We start from the raw sequence: 15,333 nt of genomic DNA on the forward strand, positions 1-15,333 counted from the left end.
CCTACCCTGGAAGGTACAGGTAAGGTATCTGTCACTCAGAATCAAAGTGAACAGAGAGAAAGGTCTGGCTCTGATTCATTTTTTTATTCTAGTACAGGACTGACATTGTTTCTTAGGATAGCAGGCAATGGATGATCATAACATAAACTTGAATTCAGTTGCTAAAGAATCCTATTCCATCTTTGCCACAAGGTTTGCTACGTTTCCACTAAAGGACAGAAAAGGTAATGTAAGCTTTTCTTTTTATCCACCACAATTTCAGTCTTCCTATCTTTAGGACTATGTTGTCTCACAGGGTTTCTCTGAAGAAGAATAAAATAGATGTAAAGCACTTTGTTTTGCAAAGTGCTTGGTAAAAAGTATATAATTTATGATGATGGAACAAATGAAACTCCCTTCAATTCCCACTTCTTATAAAGAAGTCAATTAGAACTAGAGAGAAGGAAATAATGGATACCTTCAAATGTAGGAAACCTTCCTTTCCATTTTCACATCATGGCCCAGAGATGGCACTGAATGAGTCAATACCTCATCGACCATTTACAGAGAAACAAACTAGATTCTGACATCATTACTTTCTGGTGCCAAAAGACTCAACAGGAGCTGTGTAGAACTGAAGTACCCACTTGGAAAAAGAAAATCAAAGGAAAAGGGTATATCTGAGGAAAGGAAGTCTATAAAAGAGAAGCACAAAATGACGAGAAACTGAAAAAACATGAACTATAAAGCTAATTTACCTTTCAAAAGTTAAATGTGCTTCAGGGAAAGAAAACTGAAGATTATCTAGCAGACCCCAGGAATGAGACGGCACACTCCCATTCTCCGTGACTGCTAAGGAAAACGTGGTAAAGGAGTAGGTAAGACTCTAGCAGCTCATCCACTTAGCTCCACACTACCTGGGAAGCCCCACAGCTAAACTCAGTATTGTCAGAATTCAAACAAGAGACAACAAAGGAAACACAGTAGAGAAGAGTCCAAGATCTTTTATTCCTAATTAAAAGATTTCTTTCAGTCTTCCCCTGCCTTCCAGAATCAGTATGTTTCCTGACACAAACCAGGGAGCCTGGAAAGATTCTAAGCAGTAGCCTGTGTGAAAGACGAGTGAGAAATGCCATATAAGAAGCATTAGGTGCCTATATCCATTCCCTTCTTCAATAATTTACTTATAGACTGGGAGCAACAAACTCAACTTCCCTCATAACCATCTAAAACTGATGAGCGTCTGCTTTCCAATAAACCACATTTCCCAACTATAATTAAAATGAGGGGGAAAACTATCTTAGTATTAGAATCAATCCTCTGACAGATAGGTCCAGTATATTCTAATAGTTCTCTAACTGTCCAACAAGACAAGTCTCTTGAGGAAAAGGAGAAGGTAACCTTTTGCCTCCAGCTTAGCTCATCCTAAAGCCTGGGACTGGCAGAGCCTGCATCCTAGATAGCTGATAGCCTCCAGGAAGGACAGTCCACTCAGGTTTCACTATTCCAGCTCAGCAGAACAGGCGGAAACCAGACTGGGAACATGGCATTCTTCCCCTATGTCCATCCAAAACAAACTGCCACCTCCTTGCACTACAAAGAACTCAGGGGTTGCAAAAACAAGCAGCCAATAGAGCAAGCACTCAGGTTCTAAAGTCCTAGTTTCCTACTGTCTAGCCAAGGCTATGGCTTTTCCTGTGGTCATGTATGGATGTGAGGGTTGGACCATAAAGAAAGCTGAGCACCGAAGAATTGATGCTTTTGAACTGTGGTGTAGGAGAAGACTCTTGAGAATCCCTTGGATTGCAAGGAGATCCAACCAGTCCATTCTAAAGGAGATCAGTCCTGGGTGTTCTTTGGAAGGAATGATGCTAAAGCTGAAACTCCAGTACTCTGGCTACCTCATGCGAAGAGTTGACTCACTGGAAAAGACTGATGCTGGGAAAAATTGAAGGCGGGAGGAGAAGGGGACAACAGAGGATGAGATGGCTGGATGGCATCACCAACTCAATGGACATGAGTTTGGGTAAACTCCAGGAGTTGATGATGGACAGGGAGGCCTGGCGTGCTGCAGTCCATGGGGTCGCAAAGAGTCAGACATGACTGAGCAACTGAACCAAACTGAGTTTCCTACCAATGTGTCATATGGTGCGGCAGACACGCCCATCTCCTTTGCTGTCAGGAAGGAGGTGCAAACAGTCTGTCATCTGTGTGAGAGAACAGAGTTAAGTAAAGCTTCCTCTCTTTCAAACATCTGAAGGTTCTGATAAAACTTCCAAATACATAAATAGAAAGCAATAAATAATGTTAACCTACTTTTCCAAAGTTTTGACATATTTCTCAAGATCCAAATACTGATGCTTGTTCTTTACTTTCTTATTAGATCTCTTTACTGCCTTAGCTTAGACAAGCTAAGGAAAAAAGGGGGTGTTACTCATTCATTTGGAAACAGTCAATGACTCAGGAATGCTGTTTCCCAATCTCCGTAGCAACGGTCTTCTCCTCCCATGTTGTGATGTGAGAAGCAGAACATTTACTCTTCCTCATGGGTGAGCCTGTGAATGACACACCCAAAGGCCTGGTAGACAGGAAGTTCCTGCAGCTGAGACTGTTGCTACATACAGGCACTGAGCATGAGGCCACCTTGTTTTAAATACCATTCTCAAACCCTTCATTTCTAAATGATGGTTACACCTCTTTTCTTTTATTCTCACATCATTCCTGAATGATGTGACGATAGAAGTCATCAGGGCCTACTGATAATAGCTTAACTGATCCAAAAATTAAACTACTCAAAAAGCCAGACTTGATCTTACGAAACCACAGTAAACATTTACTGGCCTTTTAGAAATCTAGAACTAAGATTTTGAGAAAATTTGGGGAAGAGAGTGGGGAGACAGCACGAGGTGAAATCTCATTACTCCTCTGTAACGAAAAATATTGGTATAATCAAGAGTTAAAACAAGAACTTTCTAATACTTTCAGTACCTGTACTTGTGTGGAACTATGTTTTAACACAAACACATTACAGAATTTCATGCCAAAATACTCAGGCTCCAAAGAGACTTCCATGTGTTAATATCATGTATTTTTCTCTTTGGATCTAATTATTAAAAAATAAGTATGATTTCCAGAAAACAAGCGAGGGGATTGTTTTACTTCATTTTTATACACATCTATATTGTCTTAGAAAATGATAATAATGAAAATCACTTTTATAATGAAAATACATTTCCAAGGAATTTCCTGGCAGTCTAGTGGTTAGGACTCTGCCTTCACTGCTGGATGCCCAGGTTTGATTCCTGGTTGGGGGAATTAAGATCCCACAAGCCGTGTGGTGTGGTTAGGAAAAACAAATTTCCACTTCAAACAAAAGTAGCAATTTTCAAAGATGAGAAAGCTGAAAAATGTATATGACATTGTTTTACAAGAAGAAAACATGTAGAAACTGTAATTGCTATATTGTAAAAAATATCTGTGCATAAAAATGACTAAAATGTTCAAATACTAAGTGAAATAAAAATTTAAAAATTGAGGGTTCTTAGACTTTGCTATTTTGAAAATGTATGTAAAAGTCATTTCAAAAGAAAAGTATAAAAAAAATGATAGCACAGCCTCTAAAGGCAAAGCAACATCATCCAATTTTCATATTCAAAATGCCCACAAGCATTTGCTCTTTTCCAGTAGTACTTTGCTTAAGGAAACAATCTGGCAGGGCACAGTTAATAAACCTTAGTTACAAAATGCAATATGAGAAAGAATAATGAACAGTTAGTGGAGTCTAAAAGCTAACTCACCTAATTACATGACCTTGGGCAACTTAATACCTCTAGGCCTCAGTGGCCTTCTCATGTTAAGATGAGGAGGCTAGGTCAGATCATGTCTAGGGTCTCTTCAGGAACCCTTAAAAGCAGTGCTTAGTTACTACTGCTCTTCTGAGGGCAGCCCAATGCCTGCTGCTTGCTGAATAGGACATATCCTACAGTGGCTTCTCACTGCTTCTTCTTGTGGTTTCAATCACAGGAAACAGACGTCACCCATGGGCCTAGAAGTAAGTAACGAACAAACCCTGGCGGATGCAAAGAGCTGCCAACTAAGGCCAACTCCCATCTTTTTAAAATACCAGAATCAAGAAATCACTAGAAACCTCTATGCCTGGGGAGCCTGACACACATCTTTCACAAAAACTAACAAAACTAAAAATATCTCTTTAGGCCCCATGAAAGCAAGATGAAATAATTTTAGAAGAGTCCAAAACAACTTCACTTCTAAGGCCAAATGAAGGAACTGAAGGTACTCCATTGCTATGGGCAGAAATATGTGACTTTGGAGGAAAAAAACAAAGGCAATCTTACTGCTAGCAGCGATTTTTGTGGAGATCCAGACATATCCTAGGGACCTGAAGACTCCTCTTCATCTTCTTTATGCTATGTAGACCTTTAATTTAATATTCTACGTAAAGCTATGAAAGACTACTGTACTAACAGATTCAATAATACAGGGACTTAGCAACTGTTCACTTTAACTGTATGTTAAAGACCCTGGGATCAAACCCGGGTCTCCTGCATTGCAGGCAGATTCTTCACCATCTAAGCTACCCAGGAAGCCCCAAATACATGTTATCAATCCCAAGACCACTGGGCCAAATACTGCTCTCATTTATAATGATAAAAGTTGGAAGCTCTGTTCTGTGTGAAATAATGCTGAGATTTTTAATCCTATAGATGTGTCCCTTCATTAAACACAAGACAAAACCTAAGATACTATCTTTAGAGAAAAATTAAAATCTTTTCTCAACAGAGTTCTTCTGGTCTGGTATAGTCATATCAGTGATTCTCTTTGCCTTACCGTTACCTTGGTGAGAGGACTAATGTTTTCAAAACTGTCATTAGATCACAGAAACGGAGATCCTTGAAAGTAATCCCAAGATTCAGAAGACTAACAGTAAAACTAAAATATGTAACAGGATATTGTTAACATGAACTAAACACTATCACTGCTCTTAGGTACCTTACAAGCTAGATGGGAGGTATGACCCACCCTCCCCAAAAGAGATCTCGATATCATACTCTCTCTCCCCATATATAGTGCCTTCACAAAAGACTAAAGAACATTTCAAATTAGCATGTGATCAAAACCTACACTGCACTGTGCTGGAGTATGTTTAGAAGAAAATGAAAGGACCCAAAGATAGGCTCAGATTGTTCCAATGACAGTTCCCACCTGAGCCTACAATTTGACTCCAGATGAAGACAGTTTTGTCTTTTAAAATCTAGAATGATCACTGAAAGTCTGAGAAGCTGGATTATTATAATGGAAAACGAGTGGAAATCAAACAACTATCTAAACTCCATCTAGGCAGCAGAAGTGATTTGCTGGAACCTTAAGACTAATGTATTCAAGTTCTTCACCATCACATATCCACAAGGCCAAAAACTGCATCAATATGCATCGTGACGTTACCAAATGCAAATTTTCAGTCCTGCTTTCTATAGGTTTCGACAGAAAGAGAACCTAAAAGCTCCTCCCAGGGATAAAATAATCTCTATGAAGTGGCTTTCTTTAAATGATTCATCTCCCACCCATCCTCTTGATGGCTATAACCAGGCCATTTCTTTTTACTACAGCCACACACTCAAACCTGAGCCTGTGTTCACACCACTCCCCACCCCATGAAACCCCTTCCCCCTCTCCTCTGCCAATCCGTGGATTTATGTCCAGGGCTGATCATGTTCCCCATCTTCTATGACGCTAACTAGCATTGCCCGCAACTATATTCTAAATTATTCATGCAGAGTTTGGGATATTAGTATAGATCTTTGAAATCATTTATGCTATTAATAATTCTCTCATTTCATAAGGAAAGACCAAGAAAAGAGGGGTCACTTGCCCAGAGTTCACATGGTTAATTAGTAGCAGTCAGACTAAGTAGAAATATATGGAAAGAATATGTCACTGGGAATGAGAGATGAGGATACTAGTCCTAGCTGTAAATTTGGACAGATCACTTCTGTAGGCCCACATTTCTTCATCTATAAGAGAGATGAATTAATAACTTTTAACCATCCTTTTCACCTCCAGCATTCTAAGATTCTGAAACCTAGGTCTTCTGACTCTCAATTCAGTAATCTTTCCACTTAATTCCTTAAATTCTCTGAATTTCTACAACTTTTGAACAGCTACAGCCTATAGCACACTGAGCAGAGGAAAACAAAAGGTTTCTAACACCACATATGCAGCGAAAATGCTTTCAGGATAAACAGAATCTCAAAGGTCCCCACTCCTATGCTCATGGCCTTTGAGCTTTTCCTGTCCATTCTTCTACAGCTATGGAAGAGATTACAACCTCTTAAAACGCATGGACTGAACCTGTCAGGTCAACCACATGACTTCTTGCTCTTCTGCCTTTTGGATCTGGGGTAGATTCACACAAACAAGGAAACTGTATTCTCTACTCATTACCACCAATCATACAGAAAATCTTAGTTTCCAGGTACCTGGACCTCTGTGGCAATGTTTTAATTATTAACCAATTGCTAGGTCTAGAGAATAAACTCCAGCAGTTCCCAGACTCAGGAGAGACCCTGGAGTTGGTAACCATTTGCAATCCTTACGGTCAAGTTTCAGGGCCAGTTCTAAAATATAGAAAAGACAACTAGAGAGCTGGTCTAGCAGCAGCTTCCTCCTCCCTGTATGTCCACTACTTGTTGCTCTTGACAGTCATTCCTGACAAGTGATGCTGCTAGAGCTGTTCTATCTACAAAAGAGACAAGGTTACATTTTAAAAATAATAATTTAGACAACTTTTTAATAACCAGGAGAAAGATGGGTTTTGCATGCACTATAACAGCTACTTTTACATGCTTAAGAAAAGAAAGATTTAATTAAGATTCCTGCAATGGTTTAAAGTCTAGATTATTAAATGCAAAAAGCAGTTAGGTATTTAGCCACTGCACTTTGTTCACCTAGACCCAATACTTCTTTCCCACTAACTGAACTGAAGGAAAGTCCGGTTTAAATAAACCACAGTAGTCAAAGGGCCCTAAAGATATACCATCAAAATTTTCTATGAAATTCCTACTAGTGAATTTCTTTGACACTATACAAGTGAAAAAACTGGACACTTATAAAGTGTCAACACAATGCAGTAAATAAAATCATGGTTTTGTGTGTGTGTTTTATTTTTTAATCGGCTAGACCTAGCTTTGAATTCCAGTTCTATGACCTAAAGCAAGTTGCTTGATCACACTGAGTTTCAGTTTAATTACCTATAAAGTGGGAATAATAACAGTACCTATTTTATGAGGTTGATGTAGATCAATGAGATAATGAGTCTAGAGCTCTTCAGTGTAGCAATGCTGCTACTGCTAAGTCACTTCAGTTGTGTCTGACTCTGTGTGACCCCATAGACAGCAGCCCACCAGGCTCCCTAGTCCCTGGGATTCTCCAGGCAAGAACACTGGAGTGGGTTGCCATTTCCCTCTCCTCAGTGTAGCACTAGGGCTACATAAGTATAACAGACAAGTGCTATTATTATTGTTACTCTTACTGTTATTACTACTCCATGTTCTTCCGGTCTGCAATGAAGTAATCCTCCTATCTATAAAGATGCTGAACAATCATTAATATTTATAGATAGGAAGATTGGCATTATACAACCTGTAACACACTGAATACAGGAAAACAAAAGGTTTCTAATGCTACATAAGAAATGCAAATACTTTCAGGATAAATAGAATCTCAAAGGTCCCCAATCCTAAAAGAATTGGAAATGGTCTGTCTTGTCTACAGGTGAAAATTTACACCCCAAAGAAAACATGTGGAATATAACTCACATTTCCACAGTGACAAGAGGAGAATTTCAGTTAAATCTTTAAAATTTTTAGGAAAAATATCTTAGTGACTGTGATTTTAGCAGAGATTTTTGAAATATGATACAAAAAGCAAAAATAATTGATTGGACTTCAGTCCAAAAAGGAGGGGATATATTATTTGTATGGCTGATTCATTTTGCTATACAGCAGAAACTAAACAACACTGTAAAGCAACTATATTCCAATAAAAATTAATTTAAAAAGAAAAAATTAATTGGTCTTCATCAAAACTAAACATTTTTGTTTTTCAAAATATACTGTTAAGAAAATGAAAAGGCAAGTCACAGGAGGAAGTAAACATCTGTAAAACATATATCCAACAAAGGACCTGTATTTAGACTGTAATAAAAAGTTTTAAGTGGGCAAAATTTTTGAACAGATACTTCAAGGAAGATATACAGAGAGCAAGTAAACACCTGAAAAGATGCTCAACATCATTAAAGAAATGCAAATTAAAGCCACACTGAGGACTTCCCTGGGAGTCCAGTGGTAAAGAATCCACCTGCCAGTCCAGGGGAGAGGTGTTGGATTCCTGGTCAGGGAAGATTCCGCATGCCTCAGAGCAACTAATAAGCCCATGTGCCAAAATTACTGGAGACCCTGAAACGCAGCTACTGAGCCCACATACCTAGAGCTCATGCTCCGCAATGAGAGAAGCTCCCGCAACAAGAAGCCCATGCACAGCAGAGTAGCCCCTGCTCATAGCAACGAAAACCTGGTGCAACCAAAAAAAAAAGCCACACTGAGATACCATTTGTTGACTGAAAAAATACAAAAAAACAAACGCACAGCCTGAAAGCTGAAATTTATGTTTTATTCAAAGGCCTTACTGAGGACTACAGCCCAGGATGGCAGTCTCTCAGATAGCTCTGAGGGACTATTCCAAAGATGTAAGAAAGGAACCAGGATACATAGGAATTTTTGCTGGAAAAAAAAACATGAGGTTGCACATCAAAAGATTACTGCTAATCACAAAACAGATTATCTCAAGTTAATGATTTCAGGACTTTTCTGTATATGAGAAGATGTAAGAGTATGGGCTTACTCAATCATTCCTCTGATACACATCTTAACTACCTAAGGCCAGTATCCTATTTCTCTCCATCCTGAATTCCACTCAGGGTACACTGTCAGGACAGCTATAGTGACTGATGGCTTGGTGGCTGGCAACCTGTTTTTCTCCTTCCTGAATTCCCCTCAGGGTACAGCATCAGTGACCCCGACAGTGGCTGATGGCTTTATGGCCACAACATCCTTTGCTTACTGAAATGGCAGACAAATTCTGTGTTCACACTATATATACCCACTGTGCAGGTGTGCATGCGTGCTCAATAGCTCTGTGTGTTGGACTCTTTGTGACCCCGCGGACTGCAGCCTGCCAGGCTCCTATGTCCATGGAATTCTCCAGGCAAGAATACTGGAGTGGGTTGCCATTTCTTCCTTCAGGGTATCTTTCCAACCAGGGGTGGAACACACATCTCCAGTACTGGCAGGCAGATTCTTTACCACCGAGTCACCTGGGAAGCCCTCACACACTCACTAGAATGGCTAAAATTGAAGATTGATCATACGAAGAGCTGACAAGGAACCAGAACCCATACACTGCTTGTGAAACTGTAAAATGGTACAACCATTTTGGAAAATAGTTTGGCAATTTCTTGGAAAGTTAATCATAGCCGTATCATATAGCCTAGTCATTCCACTCCTAGGTATTTACAAAAGAAAAATAAAGGCGTATGCCCAGACAAAAACTTGGTACATGAATGTTCCCAGCAAAACAATAAAGAACCAAAACTGGAAACAATCCAAACAACAAAGCTCCAAAACTGGAAACAATTCAAATGTCTATACAGTAAATAAATAAATTACGGTAGGGGCTTCCCTGGTAGCTCAGTGGTAGAGAAGCTGCCTGCGTTCAATCTCTGATCCAGAAGATCCCACATTCAGCAGAGCAACTAAGCCAGTGCACCACAACTACTGAGGTTGTGCTCTGGAGCCTGGCAGCCACAACAATGAGCCCAGATGCTGCAACTACAGAAGCCCGAGTACCCTGGATCCCATGCTGTGCAACAAGAGAAGGCACCACAATGGGCAACCTGTGCACCACAACTAAAGAGAAGCTTGGGCAGCAACAAAGACCCAGCACAGCCAAAACAAATAAATAAAATTGTAAAAAACTAATTATGGTAAACCCATACAATGTAATACTACTCTGCAATAAAAAAAATAAGAATGAGCTATTAATATAGCTAACATAAATACATTATGCTAAAAGAAACCAAAAGAAAGGGTTCATATTGTGTATAATACCATTTATATAAGTTTCTAGAAAATACAAACAAGTCTACAGTTAAAGAAAGCAAATCAGTGGTTAGTTACCTGAGCACTGGGTCACAAGGAGGGGTGAGAAGAAGAGATTACAATGAGGCAGAAGGAACTGTTGAGGGTGTGGGATATATTCGTTATCTTGACTACGGCAATAGCTTCACAAATTGTGCACTAAATATATGTCGTTTATTATATGTTAATTATACACCAATAAAAAAAGATGGTTAGGCTTAACAGCCAGAAAGGTGAAGACCCCGAATAAAGTATGAGCTACTCTGCTGCTGCTGCGTCGCTTCAGTCGTATCAGACTCTGGATTCTTCAGGCAAGAACACTGGAGTGGGTTGCCATTTCCTTCTCCAATGCATGAAAGGGAAAAGTGAAAGTGAAGTCGCTCAGTCATGTCCAACTCTTAGCGACCCCATGGACTGCAGCCCACCAGGCTCCTCCATCCACGGGATTTTCTAGGCAAGAGTGGGGTGCCATTGCCTTCTCTAGGGAGAGGGAAAAAAAAGTGAGGGTTATTTTTTTACTTGATCCTCAAGTTCTAACATATTTTTAAAAAGGCAGCTAAAGCCTACTACCTTGGTTTTCTGTAACCTTTAGGATCAAAGACAGTTTATAAATCAATCTCTGCTGGATCCTTAAAGTATGCTAAGTCTTAAAAGAAAATGAAAATCCTATTGCTTTCAAACAGTATTACTCCTAAAACAGGGAATAAGTCACAATCAGAAACCTAGAAAAATCATGTAGGACACCATAAACTCTACCTGTATCTGCTACCCTGACAGAATGCCAAAGCAGCTACTACCTAAAGACCACTTATAATCACAACCAAGGATAAGATTTCCCATTTGCCATATAACATTGCTTCCACACACGAAGGCAATGTGTTTCTCTTAATTCAGTTCATTATGACAATTCTTTCTTGTGTTCCCTTATCCATCTCATCCCCCTTCTTGGAGGGAAGAAATTTAAGCAACTATTTAAAGGAGAAATTGATACTCCCTAATTGTCACAGAACTATGCAACAGAGTCACTTTCCTCAATCTTTTCTCTCTCAGTCTCAGTTTCTAGCATATCTCTTCCTTTTACATGATCACTTTTCTTCCAAGATCCTGAAATTTACTAAAGGAAATGTAGAATCCAAAATCTATGCTTTTTTCCTCCTCCAGTTATTTATTCAGTTTTCAACCTACAACTGTAAGAAGGGATTGCTGCTGCACTGAGTGGGTGTTTGGGCTTGATGACATTTAAAGTCCCTTCCAACTCTAAAATTTTAAGACTACCATTCATAGCAAGCTTTGATAATGAATGAAGTAAGAATCTCAAAGTTCAAAGAACAATGGTTCACCCAGAGTTATCCTGTAATCAGTGGTAAAATTCCTTAAAATACTGGTCTCAGTTTCCCTTTTCCTTCAGTAACTTTACTCCCTTAAGAGTTCTTCAATTAGAAAAATCATTTGGAAAAAAAAAGTTGTTAAGAAAAAACAAAGCAGGTAGGTAAGAAGATATGTTCATAGTGATTAAAATATTTACTTTTCAATCTTAGCTTTGAAGTTTTAAGAAATTTTAGCATCAAAAAAAAAAAAAGAACTAGAATCAGTTCTTATAGCAGCTGGGCAATATTAAAAAACAAAGAGGAAGGGAATGACAGACAGCAGGGCAGGGAGAGAGGGTTGGCACGGTCTCACCTAACCCTAATCAGGGACAACCAATCAATGGTGCTCTGCTGGTTAGCAAGAGGTGATTTTTTCCCTACTGCTTTCAAATAAAAGTGATAAAGAATAGAAGGTTCAACACAACAAAGAAAAACACAAGGTTTGTTTGAATATGGGGATGTTTTTGGTAGTCATGAATGATTTCAACTGAGACACAAAATGAGAGGAAACACCACCTGCATGTACAAACTTTGTTTCTCTACAATACCGAATATTTCTTATTAATAAACATGCTTTTAACCTGTTCTTCTAATTCACACGTTATCTTTTATGTCTCTATTACATTTCACTGAAAATATAACATTCTCCAAGAATAACTTGGCAATCCATTTACAAAATACACTGAGCACCCCAGGGGTAACAAAAGGTGATTTTACCACACAGGGAATAAAATTAGTCTATTCTGACCTGTATGCCCATCAACAAAGTTAAATCATTCCTCACTTGTTACTATTTTCTTAGCTCTTTAAAATAAATTTACAACAATTTAAAACAATTTACAGGTCATAAAAGTTTCAACTCTTTTTATAAAAATATCCCAACATTTAACAACTCTCTCAAGAGATTTAAATGTTGAGGCATTCCCTCAGTTTCACCTCCTGTGAAGGAGGATTTCCTTAGAGACAAGTGAAAGTAACATTATCCAGTGATCCTTGGGCTGTGTCTTTAAAGACTAGGCAGGCAGAGGGCAAATTTTTAAGGTATCATGCTGTCATCTCAAACTCTCACTAACATTCCTGTAGGTTCCTCTCCCTCTTTTCAAACTACGTAATCCCTGTGTTTATCAACTTTCAAAAAACACAAATGATTTGTATAAAGTTCTCTGCATACTCCTTGGTTTTGAGCGACCTTTTGGAACAAAGTTAGTATCTTTAAGAGGAAAGAAACATAAACAACTCCACTTCTTTTATAATCTTCACCTTTCCTAATATCTGTTTAAAATTCTGCCTAGCATCCTTCATCCTTGCTCTCATTTTGGATGGACAGGGATCTACAACTAAATGAACTTTTACTCTCACTTTGCTTTTAGAAACTGCAACATGGTAAAAATTTAACATAGGTGTCCAACAATAAACAAGATTTTAAAAATTACATACTTTGTACTGTCTTTAATCCCACACTAATCATGTTTTACAAAGTTAGGCTCCTAGCTGAATTAAGATGCAATAGTCTTTCTTAAAACAGATCAATTCTTGATTGCATGAGAAGATATGCAGTCTACAAAATGCAGAAATGCTCTGCAGCCTCCTAACATCCTGGTTATACTTACTCCCCTTACACATATTTCAGAAATCAGTCTATCTGACACCCACGCTCATCACTGCTAAAAAGTAAGAAAACACTCTGTTCATTTAGCATTTTTATCTTCCTTTGTCTTAAGGGCTTCCAAAAGGAACTGAAATAATGCTGGACGAGGGATAAGCTCATGGCCCAGAGACAGACTGAAGAAGAACCAAGGAATGGAACACCAGACACCCTGGCTTCACCACACACATTTGCATCTCGAAGAACCACATGTTTTAAAAAGATGATCCTCACCACTTTTTCAACTTAGGCTCCTTGTGTCCTTTCCACACAAGCTACCTCAGAGAGTAAAGAGCAAATCTTTGGTAACTTGTGAGTTCTGTATTCTCATCAGTTGATCTGCACTTAGAACCGCATAAGCTTGGAAAGGTATACAGCAGCTAAAGGGATTAGTAACTCCTCAGATGCAAACAAATAATCTTCAAGCACACTCAGTCCAAACGAGCGCAGTTTTATAAAATGTATTCTTAATGGAGTTCCCGAGGACACACACTAGAAAAGGTGGAGTAGGCGAAACCCTTTTGACTTCACTTTTAGCCTACAGTTCAAGGAAACTAAGCCATGGGTAACAAATGCAAACCAGCAATCTCGCCCACTCTACCACCCCCACATACATACACAGACACAAAGAGAAGTGGATTGCAACGCTCCTCCTAGGCTCTCATTTCCACAGAGTTCTTACATAAAAAGCAACGAGAAAGACAGACTATGGTAAAGCCTTGAGGTATGGTACAGCTGGCAGTAAAGGGGTTAAACAGCACTACCTTCCTGGAAACCTACCAATCCCTCAGCCAGGAATGCAATTCTCACTATCTGTGTGTGTACATATTTTCTAAAAATTCAGCAGATTAAGAGTTAAGAAAAACACCTCAAAAGAAAAAGAGAACTTGGTTCAGCTCCACCCTCCCTAAAGCAAATACCAACTCTGAGCCAAATCCACTCAGCATACACAAGACTCCATGGACATTCCAAAAAACAGGTGAAAAGAAGTTGAATTTCCTCAGGTATCTCACCGTTCAGCCCCAAATACTTCGCAGAATTCACAAATTAGTGAAACTCATGTTAGATACAACAAGCACACATAAAATTCCATTTAGAACTTGAAAAACATTTACAAGTCACAAAGGTCACTATAAATCAGCAAAAATAGCTGGAATTCGGGTGAGTAAGGTCAAATAGTACCCATGGAAACAAAAGCAAAACAAAAGGATACAGAAATAGAAGATACACGGGCCCTAAAGCTTAAGACTTGGCAGGAAAGCTCCCTAACTAGAGTGTCATGCTTATCCTAAAGAAACCTAGGAGAATGTTGCTTTGATCACCAGTGAGGGAAGGTTGTCACTACTATTAAACCCACATTTCTTGGGGGGGCGGGGGGGGGGGGAGACAGTCACCAGATAAAAACAGGCACTGACTTGACAGCCTATAGTCACTGGATAAGACAGTCCAGAAGCACCTGTCTTGATGGAAATAGGTAGGAAGAGATGAGTCACTATTTTAAATCTGTTCAGTACTCTCCACATCTCAACCCTCCACGTCCCAAAGCAACATTATCTTCCTGTTTTCATCACTTTCTCAGTTTTCTTCCCAAACTTGTGGAGCTGCGTCAGAATGCTAATGGCTGGAGATAAGAGAAAGAGGGAAAGTTAGAAACCATTTGGTTAGTAGAAAGAAGACACCGGGGCGGCGGAGTTAATTACCTGGGAGAGACTACAAAACTAGTTAGGAAAGGTTATGAAGATCCAAGACGCCCTATCTTGGACAGCGCCTCCTATCTTTCCCTCGATAGCGTAAAAACCAACATTCAGTGTAGGCAAAGATAATAAGATACCACGGTGTTACACGAATACCAATATCCTTTCAGACTGGAAGTCACTGGCACCTGAGGAAAGCCCGACTCTTCTACAGGTCGAGAAAAAGGTTATCAGTAGCCTTGGAGCACAGGAGGTAGCGGAAGAGCTGAGGAGATTGTTATCATGAAAACGCACAGAAGACAATTACAATCAGGTACTCAAAAACTTCTGGGCCTTTTTAGTCCAACTTCTTCCCCGTGGGGTAGGGTGATCACCACTCTTAAGGCAAGAAGGGCATATTCTTGAGAGAAGTTCCAATCCCCTGACAAGTGACC

General features: G+C 39.3%; 1 protein-coding gene across 2 annotated transcripts in view; it reads right to left on the reverse strand.

Annotated features, from left to right (window-relative positions):
- DIAPH1 (diaphanous related formin 1) overlaps window positions 1–15,333 on the reverse strand; it is a 114,789-nt gene that overhangs the window by 98,601 nt on the left and 855 nt on the right. The window lies entirely within an intron of this gene.

The sequence above is a fragment of the Capricornis sumatraensis genome, chromosome 9 (genome assembly GCF_032405125.1).
Source record: "Capricornis sumatraensis isolate serow.1 chromosome 9, serow.2, whole genome shotgun sequence".
In the NCBI taxonomy this organism is placed as follows: Eukaryota; Metazoa; Chordata; class Mammalia; order Artiodactyla; family Bovidae; genus Capricornis; species Capricornis sumatraensis.